The sequence below is a fragment of the Magallana gigas genome, chromosome 9, assembly GCF_963853765.1.
Source record: "Magallana gigas chromosome 9, xbMagGiga1.1, whole genome shotgun sequence".
Taxonomy (NCBI): Eukaryota; Metazoa; Mollusca; class Bivalvia; order Ostreida; family Ostreidae; genus Magallana; species Magallana gigas.
The window spans coordinates 17884494-17895927 of NC_088861.1; positions in this window are offsets into that span (position 1 = coordinate 17884494).

The following is an 11434-nucleotide window of genomic DNA, read 5'->3' on the forward strand; positions in this document are numbered from 1 at the left end:
AGTCCAACCAAATTGTCTGTAACCTCAGGAAAAATCATTTATCTGGAATGCCAGACAAGCTACTGTAACCCGCCTTCAACTATCATTTGGTACATCAATGGCGAGAAAGTTGCCGGTAATGTAAATGTCACCATCGACACAAGTAGCACTGGTCTTTCAAGAACGACATCTGTGCTTCAGTATACAGCTGTAACGAGTGATGACGGTAATCCGATATTGTGTACTGCCAGTAATATTGAGAGACTTACCATTCAATCGAGAACACACAGATTAGATGTGAGTGTGTCAGATGCTTTTTTTACCTTTTGACATTTATGTAAGGATATCTATAGTAATTTGATTCATACATAAGCATTATCACGATAAGAAAAGATTTAAAGGTTAAGTTATTGTGATAAATGGCAATACAGGTTACAAACGCTAGAATTTTATATCCTTTATTAGATATTTCAGATGTTAAAATTATACCTGCACACAATGGTTACGTAACTGCTGGGACAAAACGGGTCTTAATACACTGTTATGTTGAAAACGCCAATCCGGAGACCGTAGAATACCAGTGGTCTAAGGGGACTTCATCCAACCTCTCACTGATATCATACTCCCAAACACTGGTCTTGAAAACAGTTGACAAAAAAGATGGTGGACAGTATTGCTGTAGGGCAACAAACGCTGTCGGAACATCAAATAGCACTATTAAAATCATCATACAATGTAAGACATCATAGAAATAAAATGTTGTTTGTAGTGTTATGATTATTTAATCTTTTTTAAGTAATAACTATTATACATCAGTTTTCTTAAGGTGGATCTCTATACCAAATAAGTGTAGGAGATTTTTGTTGCATGCATATTTTACTAATACATGGCACGATGTTCAACAATAATAAACCTCAGAGTATAACACTCTCTTTGCTAGCCAAAGTTTTATGATCCGCACCGCTTCTCACAAACCCTTTGGCATATCTTGGTATCAAAAGTCCAAATTTTTATCGTCACGTGATCTCATCCTTTTTTAAAATCAGTCAAAGGATGCAAGATGCCATACTATATATTTACCTGGTGCAGAAATGGCAGCATCTGTAAACATTGATATTGACAAGTTGGAAGAACGTTTTAATGTCCAAAGTATTCAATAAATAGGAATAGTGAATTGTAATATATAGATCGAATGCATTGGTAAGGTGAAAGACTGGGAGCGGTAAACAGTTGGGAAATCCTCAAAATACGAGTGCATGCCTCTGTTGATATACAATCTGGTATACTTTTTATTGCACTATTGAATGATACATGCATCATGAAGGCTCAAACAGAAAGACTAGAAAAATAAGCTTTTGAGCTATTCGTGTAAGTGACACTCGTGAATAAACAGTAGGAAAACATTGTTAATCAAATCGGATATGCTTTGCATTTTTTGATTGGTCGAACGATAACAGTAAACCCAAATATACATACAGTGAAAAAATCCCGACTTTTGATAGCACAATATGCCTAGGGTTTGTGAGGAGCGGTGCGGATCAGAAAATCTTGGCAAGCAAAAATGTATTTTCTAGAGATTTATTTTAGAAATATAAGTATGGTTCCAGATAACCCCTCATTTGTCAAATTTTTAAACATTTTCTGTTTTAAAATTCTTATGAAAGTGAATTGTTATAACGTTTATATGAAAAATAAAATAATCATGTATGATTGTATGATTTTTATTGGAATCCACATTAATATAAAATTAAAATATAAAAAAATATTCAAGGCACCTGTTAAACAAAATCCCACAAAAATCTGAAAATATAAACAATACTAGTTGGTTAATGGAATGAAGAAAAGAAATTGAATAAAATTTAAAAATATAAAGAAATACTGAACTATTGCACAAATCTTGGTTTAAAAGATCTGTTTTAAAGTTGTCTTTCTTTATTTTACATGGTCTCAAATATCTTGGGACCAAGTTTTTCAATTATAAAAATCACGAAGAATCTTAAAAAGAAACAAGTCTATGCTAAATATGTAGATATAAGGTTAGTATTACATATGATAATGTTTGAATCTGAATTTTTTTTTTAAGAATGCTTCTTATATATTTAACTCTTTAAATCAAAATCTAGTAGTAACTTGCCTTTTACTTTTTCATATATCATAGAAATGATATTCATACGTTTTGAAGATACTCCTCTGGCAGCCAAGATCATAGACGTCATATGTCTTGACTCTCGTGCTTTCCTCTTATGGACGTCTCAAGCGATGATATCTTTGAAGAAAAACTTCAATACAAACGTTATGAGGACAAGCTATTTGAATTGTCTGATAATCAAAACTGGAATAGAACAAATAATCACTGTCAACTGACCCAGATAACAGGTCTGGAACATAATTCAGAATATGTATTCAGAGTGTTGACATCAAATAAATATGGTTCCGTTTACTCTAAAAACGGAACTTGTGTAACAGGTGCTCAACAAAACCAAGGCAAGATTTGTTTTCTTTATCACTTTTTAATTGTTATTATATGTATGTTTTTGATTCGTTGTAAAGTAACATATTAAATGACGTTGTTTGAATATTTCAGATTTGCATAAAACCACGAACGCTCAGTTGGTATCTGTGGTTGGTGGATTGTTTGGTGGTTTTGTATTTATTGTTATTTTGATTGCCATGGGTGCCATTTTGAACAATTACATAAAGGTTTGTTTTCTCGATTTTTTTTATACTAGTCGATTAAATGATATAGAATGTGAATGAATTTCTTCCATTTACTATGAAACATCAACTGTAAAATGGTTAACAAAATAATAATTTAATATACATGTGTGCATGTTTGTGTTTGCGTGTCAGGATATCTTAACCATTAATTTAAAAAAAATGTCAAATAATGCGACACTGAAACAATTTGACATGACACCATAATATTGTACGTTAAGGACTTTGTTTTAAGATTAATCTTTTTTTCATTCTTACTTACATTAATGTCTAAATGTTTCTGTTAATTTTAGGCAAAACAGAAATCGGACAAAGGTATATTTTAACAAAATACAGTTAGGGGGAAGGGGGTTTTTGCAAATGAAACTTAAATTGATTCAACATTTCTATTATTGATAAAAACGTCAATATTTCATTCAGAATCATTAGGGAATAAAGATGCATCTGCGCCATACGAAGATCAGTTCTGTGGAGAAAAAGATCACCAGTATGAAGGAATAGTATCAGCAACTGCAGGTATCTTTTCGTTCTCGATAAGTTTAGATAAAACTGATCTAACGCATACTGTTCTAAGCAAAAACATTCAAGTAATGTCAGTAATCATTGCTGCATTCATAAAATAAAAATAAATAATTCGTTGATTTGTTTTCTTTCAGGTAACATTGAACTGTACTCAACCGTTAGTTAAGATGGACAGTAAACCTATGTATGTTTACATTATGTTTACAGTATGTCATAAACAATGTCGTTGTTGATTTTGATGAGAGTACATTTAATGACAATATATCAGTATAGTCCTGTTAGAGGCTATAACATAGCACCAGCTAATAACCCCAGCTAGCATATTTTGAGATGTTATGTTGATAAAATATTTTAAGCTCTTCAAATTTGAACTTATGATATATCTGTTTACTTTTGTTTAATTTGCAATCAATATGAAAATATACATGTACTAACCCTCTGTAAATTTGTCATAGCATAACAAAATGGCGATTAATCGTTTATGGTTATATGTACGTTAAGAAAATAAAGAAATTGTATGCATTGTCGGCGTTGTCAATATAAGGTATTGCAAGTTGTTGCTAAAAATATACATATAAATTGTATTTATATTCATCAAATAAGTGAAATTCGCGACTTCTTATCATAATAATTATCTTAAAAAGTATATTTATCAAAGCAGTATCAATAAAAGAAAAACGGTATGTGCAGATCTCATTTGCAGATTACATTCCCGAAAGGAAATAATTCCTTTTCATGTTCATCTTTACCTCCAATGGCAGAGTATGTTGACACAGAACAGCAGGATAAATTTAATTGAAGCACACTGTTCGTTAAAATCAAGGAAACTATTAAAGGTGGATGAGATACAATAGATTGTTTGTGAATAAAAAAAAAGGAAACAAAATCATTTCATCCTCCTTCCTTGATTAAATTTTCTCTGTTGTAGTAAAGAATTTCCTCTCGCTGTCGTTCCTCTTCGGAAAATTGGCCAAGGTAAGACTTCATTGGGAAATCTAAGGACATAAAATGTATTAAATAATACATTTTACAAGTTTATTGGTTGATGTTACCAATGTGATAATGAAATCAATTATCAACCAACAACTAAACACACTATTTTTGAATCAACATTGACCAGCCTTGGTCCGAACCCGGAGAGTTTAACGTGGCCGATACAAACTCAAAATTGTCATTATTCTTTACATAATGTACATGTTTTAATAAACGCAACTAGTGCATAAATGGCAGATGCTATATAAAAAAGATTTATAGGTATTTAGTTTGTTCACCTAAATTTAAAAAGATGAGGTTATAGACATAAACAAAGAACTGATGCAGCGACGGGAGTTGATTCTCTTCATTGAATTTATTTCAAAATCAACCATTTTTTCTTTTGCATGTCATTAGTTTCTTAGCTGTGTTTGAAAAATTACGCAATTTTTAAAAAAATATGAATTCTCTTGAAACAATTATTACATAAGAAGCGACGATCTTCAAAATTCCATGTAAAAGTGGCTATACATCTCGTCCAATTTTACACGGTCGAATTCTTCAAGATTCTCTTTCTCACCTTTTAAATAGTCGATGCGCGCTTACTTTTCTCCCTCACTCCGCAAATGGTTTGATCAAATCTCGACGTGCTGCCATTTTATTCTGCTCAAGACACAACAATGTGACGTCATTTAAAAGGACAACTACTCAAATTAAAAAGTAATTTCAAAGGACAGCACTTCAAAATATTTTAAGAACTTACAGAACATGGTTTCTGTACTAAATATTATGAAATGTCGAGATGAATAGGCGAAGCGTCGGCCATATTGCCGAATATCATTTCTAACCAGATGGACATAGAGATATATCTGGCATTCATTTGTCACGTTTAAACCAATGCAATTGTGACATTTTAGTCCATGGATTTAGCTGCCCTCGTGCAAACTACATGTACAATGCCATTTACTGATACATGTAATGTAACAACATAACAAAGCTACTGTAGAACAAAACAAAGCTTCGACGACAGATATAAATCGCAATTTTGAAAAGATTTGAACATCGTTCAAGGGAGAAACGAAGAAAATCATCCACTGATGTTTGTCATCTTTCTGATTTGTTAAATTTGTCACACCGTTGTTAATTATTTAATAGCCATTTAATAATTATACATATACATACAATTCTATACATAACAAATAAGACAAAAATACTGAAATCAAACATAGGAAAACACTTCTACTGTATCATTCTGATCTTATAATACAAAAAAGAGACCAAAGTGTGATGTTTGTTCTTGGATATAAAAAAATAATAAAAATAAAATAAAATAATTTTTTAAAAAATCATGCTTATACGCATTTTACTTGTGATACAATGAAATGAATGCTTAAATACTAATACTAAGGGATAACATGATATTTTCAAATTAATGTAGAACGCCTTATCAGTGGCTAGCATTTCAATGGCAACTCTACACTTGATTCTGATTAATTATTCCGGAAAAAATTAACTTAATCTTTTTAAGGACGTTATATTTATTGATAGTTTTAATTGAACTAATCTTTATAACACAACAGAATGCGTGCTTCGTGCATGGGGAAGGTGCTCTTACTTGTAAGTGTATATCTAGAGTTTTGATAAAATATATACTGCATGTTATTTATTGAATTATTATCTTTGATTGTTTGCACGTTCACTACTCTCTTTAATGATAGACGACAGAAGCGTTTTAATTAATGAATATGATAATTGTAATTTTATCGCTCTACACATTTTAAAGGACTATATACGGTATAATGCGTTTCTCGCCTCTTAAATTTAAGTTCTATAGAGAGTTCTAAAAATTAGGTAAAAAAAACTCATATTCAAATTAAGTATGTTAAAAGTTATTGCCCCAGTAACGTCGTGCTTTAAAAATTATGTCTTGAAGATTGTATTATTTCATAGATTAATGTTTTGTTTTTTGGGTTGTTTTTTTTTTTTGGGGGGGGGGGGGGGGGTTATATGGGCGTTTTCCCAAAGTTTCTCGAATCGGAAACATTTGAGGCAAAACACAGCGTTTTGATTGCAACTAAAAAGTGATATTAACATATGCTTCAAAAATATACTTTCCTTTTGAAGTTATACTGTAATAATCAGTGGAAAGCTAATAGGTATCTCTGATCTGATAATTTACCGATGCCGTTCGTGGTATATTGGAGAATAATGGTCGTGGCCTCTCTTTGCTCTTGGCAATAACTGTATAAGAATAAAATTATTAAATTGTTAAGAGAAAAACAAATACATGCTTTACGGTGTGAATGTTGGATGAACACAGCAATTTCATTGTCATTCAGCTCCTTTCAATAAGTACCGCTACCTATAATATTACTTATTAGGTTTGTCAGTGACTGTATATGGAAAAAATCTCCGCCTTCTATGATAACTACTGTAACAGTTCCTCTGTGAATTTCCAACACATCAGCAATCGACCGAGACTTGCTGAATGCAAGTAAAAAAGTTGAAGGCAAAACTTCAAAGGTGTGAAAGCGAGAGTGCAAAGTTGCAAAGGCGAAGGAACGATAGCAGTACGGCTCCTCCGCTTTCGCAACTTCACGATTTCGCCTTCGCATCTTCGCGTTTTGACTTCGCAACTTCGCATCTTCGCCTTAAAGGCGAAGTGGCCCCATCGGAACACCATAGCTTCATCTATTTCCTTTAAATACATCGAATAAAAAATCATATGACACAAAACACAGAATGATAAAAAGATAAAACAAGTCTTATCTATAGAATATTCAAACGATACAATTATTTGTTACAGATAATTATGGCTATAACGATGTGCAGAGGACATGATCAAGATGAACATAATTCAACTTGTTTTAAAACGTAAGAATTTACATTTATTATTATTTCTGATTTCTAAACGTATAGTTTAAAATACACATAAGTTCTTTTTTAAATGTTAAAATGTTAACCGATGATTTGATAGAAACCCCATTACTTGAAAATTCTTGGAAAACAATATCTTTCTTTAACATCAACCCAGTTCACACATTCATAATGTCTTTCTGGTTTTTGAGAAAACAATTGAAAGATACAAATGATATGCAAATTCAAAACGTGCCATGTATGACTTATTGTCTGAAGCCTTTCTTCCATAATGTGTCATACAGCATTTTGTCAAATCTTTTCGTCCAATTCTTTAAATCGGCGTTTTTAAGTCCCCTATTGCCAAAACAAGGGAGAAAGAATTGGGGATTATGGTCTTTATTGCGGTTTTTCAGTTATTCTTTTCCCTATGTTATCTCTGCCCCATACATGCAAAATAAATTATGTCAACGTGCATGAAAATTACGTCAACATGAAAGATAATTACATCTACATGCAAGTTACAAACCTGATTTTTGTATGGGTAAAATCACTTAGTTACGCCCGTATCTGACTTATCTGACTTAAAAGATCCAATATGCAACAAAATCACGATAACATGCGACTTATTTATACTGACATGCGACTTATTTAAGGCAACATTCAAGTTAATTATGTTAACATGCCAGATGTTTACGTCAACATGCGAGATAATTATGTTGACAAGCGACTTATTTATGTAAACCTAAAAAAATTGCATGTCAACATAATTATATCGCATGTCAACATAAATATCTTGCATGATGATAAATGAACTCGAATGTTGACCTAATTATAAGTCGCATGTCGACATAAATATGTTCCATGCCTACATACTTATATTGCATGTCAATAAAATGAGCGCATGTTGTCAAAATTATGTTGCATCTTGTATCTATTATGTCAAAGTCCGGCATTATTAAGTCATTTTACCCAAATAATGTATATATGCATGAAATGTAAAGAAAATCTTTGACAAGTTGTGGCAACATAATTTTTGTATATCAAATACTGATGTAACTTTGCTTTAAGATACATTTTGTTTCCAATTAAACAATAGAATATCATAACAAAAAAAATCTTTTTCGTTTCTTAGTTTGTTTGTTGCTTTTTCTGTCAATTCAGGGTTTGGAAAGAGATATGGTCATTCAAATATGTAAAATACAAGACAGAATACAGTTGGTGGAGATTCACTATTTACAGGCTAGTAAACTGTTTTTTCTTTTGATAAGATAAAAACTTAAATGGGGGTAGGCTTGGGGTAATATTTAATGTTAGTACTGGTAATGCATTGCAATGGATTGCATGATTTCAAAGTTATGCTTAGAATGTGAAATACAACAAATATAGCATTATACATGTAAGAAATGGTAATGTAATGCATCACTTTCAAAACTCTAACGTAAGACTGACATTAAATAGCATTACTATGCTCATTTATGCATGTTCATATTTAAAATTGTGATAAATTGAAAAACTAAAATTTGATTTGATTTAAAATCATTTTAAAGAAAAAAAAAACATAATTGTTGAGATAAAACTAGTTTAGTTGTAGTTCTATAAACATTTTTAAGAATCCGTTTTTAAATTGCCAATATAAGTAGCTTTAATCAAACAATTTAATAACATTTTATGAGGTCTGTCATTAAGAGTATGAAATCATTTGAAAATTTACTTCAATTAGTTGTGCATTTAATAAACTCATTACTGTGTAGAATGTGTCAACAACACACAGAATAATCTAAGTATCAAAACAACCCATTGTTTTAATAAGTGCTAAACACCCCTATCCCCTTCCCTTGGTATTGTTTCGATAGAATAGAGGACACAAATGCTCCTTTGAAAGCAAACATAAATGAACTGTCAAACCATAATCTCTCGAGCCTTAAAAATCACTGTCAGTGTTATGACCCATTTAAAACAAATTTACTCTCCCTCTCCAAATTAAGTTGTAAAATTAATATACAACAAAAACATATACATTCAGTTTATATACACCATGTACATTCATTCCATTACATATACGTACAAATCTTTTTACATGTCTCATTGTTTATAGTTGGTTCACACAATCATTTTGACGCACTGATGACTAAAACAAAGTACTTCCCAAGTCAACTCTCTAATTTGTCAAGTCAATCTATAAATATGACGCCGATCTCTCTCTTTCTCTTTCCTCTCTCTCTCTCTCTCTCTGTTTTTGTCTCTCTGTTTCTCTCTCTCTCTCTCTCTCTCTCTCTCTCTCTCTCTCTCTCTCTCTCTCTCTCTCTCTCTCTCTCTCTCTCTCTCTCTCTCGCTGAGCTGTTACATTAGTTTGGACTAATAGAAGATACAAGATTCACTAATTTTTTTTAATTGCCTAAGGCTGTTTAAAATTAATTCTACGTTTAACGTAACCCGCGCGCGTAGGTTTCGGCGAAATCGTCGTTTTGAAAAAACAAACAAATCCGGATTTGAAAAAGTCGTTCCGGTTTGGGTTTTCATTTAGCGACTGAATTCTACATCCTGTATGAGAGAAAAACATGCTCAAAGACAGCATTGAGGTATTCAGTTTTCACAATTCGAAGAATATGAGAGTATACGCCACTATCAAATTAAAAAAAACAACAATAATGGATCAGACAAACACATGATCGAAGTTGGCAGTAAAAATCTTATTCGAGATTGTTTAATGTCGGTTGTCAAGTCACAGAGCCTGAACCATGCTGAACCAAATTCCGCCCAAATAGGCAAAAACGAGGTTTGTTGTATATATTAATTTAAGTGATCCATCAACAAGTGAAATGACTACCCATCTTATTTAACAAAAACTCAGAATGTGTACGGTTAAGTTATTTTGGCATTTTTTTAAGAAGGGGAAAGCTTAAGCAATTTCTTACCACCGCTTTACTGAAAAGATATAAAAAGAGTTTAAAAATTTATACCTTTCTCCATAGACTTCAATATTAGCTCCAAGATGTGATAATTTTTTTCCTTTTTAACTTTTGTTCAATTTCAAAGGTTAATGACCCTATAAAATCATACAAAGATTTCAGTGTTCGAACTACCAATATTTGGTTTTAAATATAATAATTGTGGATGTATATACCTTGAAGTGAAGCAATACATTAAGTCAGCATAATATACTGATTTAGATAAGAGTTTTGACACGATAATGACTGCAAATCCCTTTCATTTGAAATGTATCTACATGTTTAATAACATGTTCAGGAATAATAATTCATTCTTTCACAATATATAATAGGAAGAAACTAACAGGAGGCCCAACTAAAGTGGAAGAATGGAGAGAAGTGGAATACACTTGTAGGGTGGCAGTTATTTCAAGAACCCTGTCTTGAGTTCTTAGAAGTAGGTACAGTGAATCTTACAACACAACTCTGATATGTTAAATTTTAAAATATGTCATTATGAAAATGTATGAAATAATATCATTATTTTGATTGTAGATAATCTGTGAATCACATGTGTTTGCAACATTTTCCCTGAAAAGAAAAAGTTTTCCCTTTGGTTGCTATGTTGATGTAAATCCATTTGATATACCACTTGATGTGCTTGCAGGTCACTCCACTTCTCGTCCAGTATACATGATGTACCCACAGAAAGGATGTAAACATAAATTACACAAAAGTATATGCTTTGAAAATGCAAAAATTAACATGGACTGAATCTTACCATATGTATTATATGACAGTGTTGATATATTGATAACTGAATGGGTGACTTTCAATAAATACACACTTGTTTGAAATTTTTGTTTGTTTATTTTTTTCCTCCCTCCCTCGTAGGTTTTAAATTTTCATGTTACGTTAAACGTAGAATTAATTTTAAACAGCCTAAAGACTTAATATAGCTTGAGTTAAAGATTGCCAAACAGTATCTTTCAGTCCCAACTTCCACTGCTCCTATAGAACGTTTATTTAATATAGCTGGAAAGATTTTCAAACCCGACAGGTTGCAGTTAAAAGATGAAACATTCGAAACTTTGATTACCATAAAGTGCAACAGCAAACTTGTACATTGTATAAAGCCATTAAAATGGACCTGAATGTGAACCTGAACCTGTTGATATGTTAAAGTGTTCTTATATTTGAAATATTTGCAAAATATCTTTACGTAGCGTTACTTTTTTTTAAAACTAGTTATTTAATCAGGAAACTGAGAACAAGGTTTTTGATTTTAAAGTTATTTTGGCGAACAATAGCCATGGCATATTACTTTGTGGGATACCATTAAACACTCTTATTTTGGGCAAACCAACACAAATTCCACAAATGCATAAACATACATTTATACAATACGCAACATATGTTCAATTGACTTACCCAGGTAAACCGCGAGTGGTTACTCATTT